This window comes from Homalodisca vitripennis, unplaced genomic scaffold (assembly GCF_021130785.1).
Source record: "Homalodisca vitripennis isolate AUS2020 unplaced genomic scaffold, UT_GWSS_2.1 ScUCBcl_9699;HRSCAF=18282, whole genome shotgun sequence".
NCBI classification, from domain to species: domain Eukaryota; kingdom Metazoa; phylum Arthropoda; class Insecta; order Hemiptera; family Cicadellidae; genus Homalodisca; species Homalodisca vitripennis.
The window spans coordinates 27,748-32,148 of record NW_025785825.1 but is presented as its reverse complement, the minus strand read 5'-3'; positions in this window follow the sequence as shown (position 1 = coordinate 32,148).

Genomic DNA, 4,401 nt, shown 5'->3' with positions numbered 1-4,401 from the left:
TTATAATTTTTCGGCTTGACAACTGTTATAACGATGATGGCTCTCCACAGACTATATATTTCACGAGGCCAAAATATATTCAAGAATGTAATATTGCAAGCAATAGTTTGAAACAGTGAGAATTTTAAAACTTCCATCTGATTCAAGATACCGGCCATATACCCTAACAACTGTGATTTTCTAATGGTTGTTACAAAGTAATCAATGACGTTATCCTTAAATTGATAAATAATTAGGATGTGCTGGTTTTATATATATACATGTGCTCTACTTCAAAAACATTTACAAGTAGTTCTACAAAAAAATCATACAGTATATTTGAAGACTTAACATGCGAATCAAATAATATTGTTTACCAAATTCAGTGCAAGTTATGCCTAAAAGATTATATTGGCTCAAAGATAAATTCTCTTAGAACAAGGATGACAGGGCACAGGTATGCATATAAACATAAGAAGACAGAGCAACCTCTAGTGACACATGGTTTAATACATAATTTAAATTTTGAAAACAACATATTCAGTAAAACCAATTAAAAAATTAATCAGAAAATTTAAATTTAAACAGTCTAAGAACCATGGAACAAGCCCATCAACTCGTCACTAAATCAAAATTTTTCCAAGTGGATTAAATTTGAGGTGACTTAGTCAACAAAGTGAATTTATAAAATTAAAATCATATGTTTACCATTCTACATAATTCATTCTTAATTTTCATGTTCTGTGTTGATGTTTTGTTTTATTTTTATTATGTTCTTATAGCCCTATTTATATGTTGTAATTTCCTGAAGACGGCTTTAAGCCGAAATATAGAAAACTGTTAATACATTTGAAGATTTCTTATTGAAGATTAATAAATATATATATATATATAAAACTATAAAATTAATTAATTTAATTTAATTAATTAATTTTTTATATAATTAAAAAAATAGAAAGAATTAGATATTCCAAAATTTGATTCCTATATATCAAAAAACTGGTTAATGAATTCAGCTGAGATATGTACAAGATCAATTTGTTGTACCAATTTTGGACTTCTCTCTACATTTTTTTACCAGTTCTTGGTTACTGAAAAATTCTTATGGAATTTACATGATTAATATCTCAAAACCGTTCAATATTAACAATGTTTTATGATAAAAAGTTTAGGAAATTATATAGAGAGTAAGGATTACATAACACTCAATAAATAGGGAGTTGTAGACATCTGAATGGCCATCAGCCACCATAATGAAACAAAATAGTGTACGAAGCTAGTTATGGAACTTCTAAGGCGAAGATATTTATAAGATTAATTCTCTACCAAGTTTGAAATTGTTTCAGCGTTTCTTTCACTAGTTCAAGGTGATCAAAAAAATGTGTAATGTTTATATTCTCATGCTATATAATGATGCTTGTGGAAATGATATCTGTTTGATAAAGAACCCAATCAGTTAAGTGGTTAAAGTCCGGGCATAAAAAAGCATGCAAGCCAGAGGGTTAATTTTGAAAAACAAGGACTTCACATCTGTTAAGTACCAATTGGCAATATAAGTGAACCTAAGAGAAATCTAAATAGCTAAATATTACAACACAAAGAAATATTGGAAAAAGCTCTTCTTCAAGCATTAAACACTCAACATTGTGTTAAGTGTGTATTATGAATAACAGCAATCCAGCAGCAATAAATTAAATTCTTTATTGTAATTACAATGTAATTTATATTTTCACTGATTATTACAATTACAAAACCTATTTTGCTTTTAGATTTCAAGCTGTACCTTTAGATATAACAAAGACCTCCATATTGCAATGGATCCCTGTAGGTTGGATCAACATTCTGCTTGCTGTTTGCTCCCCCAAATAGAGGTTAATTTGCTCGAATAAGGTATTACATAATATGGATTAAACATCTTGAACAACAAACGCTTCTTGAAATCCCAAAAACAAAATGTAATTTATTACAATGTATAATTTTGTCCTATATGTGTTCAATCTGAAACTGACAGACCTGAAGACTCGAAAAACAGCTCTAAATAATTACGAATGCTGAGCTCTAATTAGGTAGTGAGCGTTGTTTCACCTAATAATTAATTTTTTTCCCTTAACAAACTAGATTTCTCCACACATTTGTAATCTATGGAAAACCTATATTAGGATAGAAAGGATTACGTCCTTTGCTTATAGAACCTGAAAATCCACGCAAACAACATAGTATCACAAACCCATACCACAATTATGTCTTTCCAGTATCATTGGTAAAACTGGTCGGCATGGTGGCGCTCACAAGAGTAAGTTGACAGAACGGTGGCAGACTTTCATTGTCGGTCTGATCCCTTCCATTAAGCTAATCTGGGGAGAAATCATACGTCAAAATTAATTGGGACTTCAAGTCAATGACTTAACTAATGATTGGATACAAAAAATTAGAAGCTGGCTTAGGTTCTTTTTATTACCCATTGGCACTAGAGAGATTTTTTCATAGTAATTAGTTATTTATTATATTTGATTTGATATTATAGACAATCTATAATTTACAAAAAAAGACTCTTTACCAACAAATGTTTGTTAAACAAATTTGCTAAATTCTCATCATAAAGATAAATTAAATTGTTAGTACTTGTGTACTTCTATATATACTTAGGAAAGGTACAAGAAGATCGACTGATAGTTTCAATACAGTACACCACATGGTCCTTTAGTAGTTTTTAGTGGTGTGAGATTCAGGAGCATTCTAAGATACAAAGTGCAACATCACATTTGCGCCAAATCAATACAGTTTTCATGGAGCCACTGACAGTCAACACAGTCTTTATCTGTCCTAACATTTTTATTCACTATTGGTACCATCAAGCAGTAACATCATAAAAGTCTCTGCTAAAAATTCATCCAAAAGTTTTTCTCATGCCATTCCACACAATCAATAATTACACGAATGTTTTTTCCTTATCACATTTCATGTCTCTTCCACCAACTACATGAAAAATTAGTTTAACAGATAAGGAATTAATGTAACAAGAAATATAAATAAATTAAGAAAAGTAATATAACAAGCAGATTGAATTTGCTATTTTTACTGTTTTGAAACAGATCCTAAGCCTCGACACTTTATTAGGAAAACAGAGACTATGTGAAGATGTTTCTACCATTCTTTATTGCATTGCATATTCTCATGGATGCAAAATCATATTAAGGATGCCATTGTTGTCTGATACAGGGACCGAGATAACACGGAAATGCAGCAAAAAGAGGGATGTACAAAGAAAAATATGTTTTGGGTGCAATCTGAAGTTTTCTGATTAAAATTGCTGAATGAAATTTCAACTTTCTGGTCTTTCAGCTTTGAACGCATTGTTTAAACACTCTTGTAATTCTACAGCGTTCTGCAATTAATATTCTGCGGAAGTATTAAGAAATATTTAGCTTATAACTTCCAATGTATAACCTGTTGTAAGAGAAGAGCCATTTGTTTTGTCACTATTTCTAAGTATTTAATTCAGTACCTAGATAATATGGCATTTCATGATCACTTTAAAATAAATAATTTTAATAATTTTTGAAGTAACAAAACTGGCAAGCTCTTTTAGGGATTGTGAAACTGACAAGTGAGCTATGACTGTGATTTATTCTTGCACTCAACTTGTTTTATATAACATCTACTTTTTCTCATACTTGGATCTCAAGGTTGCTAGGACTGTTCATATTCTAGTTGTGGAGCTTTATTTGCCAATGGAACATGTAGGGGTGAATTGTAAACAAATGATTAAATGAGTGCTTTAAACGCACTCACAGACCAACCAACTAGAATCGAAAACCTACTTATTTAAGAATACAAAAGTCTCTCTAGAAAAAGCTCTACAATATATCTTTTCTTTAAGGTAAGAACCATTTTATGATCATTGCCTGAGGCAATATTTATTAAGCTACATATGTCTTCACAATGGAAGTTTTGTTGTGAAATTATTTTACTTTGGCGAGTTTAACACTATTATATTGATTTGTGTTTCTCTAACCTTATGTATTAAATTATTTTAAGAATTCTAATCCTCGAAACATAGTAGTCTATTACTATAACATAACATAACGATGAAAAAGGTCGGAAATCCTGTTAAGTTTGTTTTTTGATTGTAGATCACAGAATAATAAGAGCCTATTTTCTTAGTTCATATCAAACTTAACAAAGTATTACAAGTAAAACCTTAACATTTATAATAAATTTCATACTATGCTGAAGTTTAATTTATCTTTTTTTATGAGAATGGAGTCGGTAACATTCCTATTTTATCTTATCTACTAATGCCTCCATTCATAAGTGTGGGATATGGCTGCCTTGCACTGAAGGAGGCAAAAGAAAACCATTCTTTGAAATACTGTCTATCACATACAAGAATAAAATATGATTATTAAAAAATATTATAAC